The sequence below is a fragment of the Dipodomys ordii genome, unplaced genomic scaffold (genome assembly GCF_000151885.1).
Source record: "Dipodomys ordii isolate 6190 unplaced genomic scaffold, Dord_2.0 Scaffold74, whole genome shotgun sequence".
NCBI lineage: Eukaryota > Metazoa > Chordata > Mammalia > Rodentia > Heteromyidae > Dipodomys > Dipodomys ordii.
The window spans coordinates 986,601-988,183 of record NW_012267290.1 but is presented as its reverse complement, the minus strand read 5'-3'; positions in this window follow the sequence as shown (position 1 = coordinate 988,183).

Sequence of the window (1,583 nt, the reverse complement as noted above, 5' to 3'; positions counted from 1 at the left end):
CTTTTTTCTTTTTGCTTATGTGGTGCTGAGGAATCGAACCCAGGGCCTCAGGCATGCAAGGCAAGTGCTTTACCACTGAGCCACCTTCCCAGCCCTCTACGATCTTTTTAAATTAACCTAGAAATAAAACTGAAGGGAAAAGATGGATCTGGAATTTTAAAACAAAACAAATTCCAGCCAAGCTTCCTCTTCCAACTAAGATCTGTTCATCAGAAAATTCTCCAAATTTTCATCAGAAAATATCAAGACCTTGCCCTCTCCCTTAACAAAATTGAATGTCTCATATGTTGTGACTATAGAATTATTTCAGCGAGACAAAACGTGGGGACTAGAATTTGTTCTTACTAACACACATTTGTGTATTCATCAGAAACTTCATTTGCAATGCATTCCTTGGATTCAAACTATCAATAGTTCTCAGCATGATGAACTGGAAAGCCAAGAGGGAATTCATTTTTGGCACCATAGTTAAAACGCTTTCCTAGCTAGTCAGGAACTGTGATCTTCAAGTGTCTATTCCTAGCCTACAGAAACACTGCTACTGAAAACCTAATTTTCTTTATTCAGCATCCTGACACAGATCTTTCTTAGTATGTATTTTTAGTATGTATTTACTTTGGGTTTTTTTTTCAGCGTTGGGGTTTGAACTCAGGGCCTTGCACTTGATAGGCAGACATGGTACTGAGCCATACCTCCCGCCTTGTTTTTTGCTGGTCATTTTTAAGATAGGGTCTTACTTCCTGCCTTGATATGCAACTAGACTTGGTTCTCTTCCCACCCACAATTCTCTCTCTTTTGTGGGGTGATGATATGGGGTTTGAACACAGGACATGGATCTCTCTAGGCTTATTTGCTTTCTTGGTGGTACTCTGCCTCTTAAGATATTCCTCCAGCCCTGCTTTTGGTCAGTTATTTTGTAGATGGACGCTAGCAAACCTTTATATCTGAGCTGGTGGCACATTTCAATCCTCAGTTTCAAGCTTCAATCCTCAAGCTTCCTGAGTAGCAAAGATTACAGGCACAAACCACCTCACCTGGCTCTCAAATTCTAGAGTATGGAGGGATACAAACCTGCAGCTAATACTATTCTTTTAAGAACTGTTTCCCATCACTCATCTCCTAAAGAAAACAAAGTCAACAGTATCCTAACATAAACTAATAAGTTCCGAAGTTTGGAGTATAATTTAGGAGTTTTACTAACAAACTAATATAAAATGTTAAGTTGCAATGGTATTTTTTCCCAGAGGTCAAGTGGAAAAAATATATTGAGGGTAAAAAAAACCCTCCTCTCTCTCCTTTCCTAATAAAGCTTTCACATTGTACCACACAAAGAATGTGCCCTTTGCTATTGAATTCCTTGCAACCCACTATACTTCAAATATCTCAGATATGTAACTCCCAAGAAAAATCACAGCACAAAATAAAGCTGAAAGACATACAGTCGGTGAAATGAAGAAAAGATCTTATAGTCCTTTCTCCTTTAATGGGACACGGTTAGATTTGAGGGGGGGGAGATGGAGATAGAGAAGATTAGTAGTGGGTAAAGGGGAAAAGAGAAAGAGGAGGAAACACAATGGAAAGAC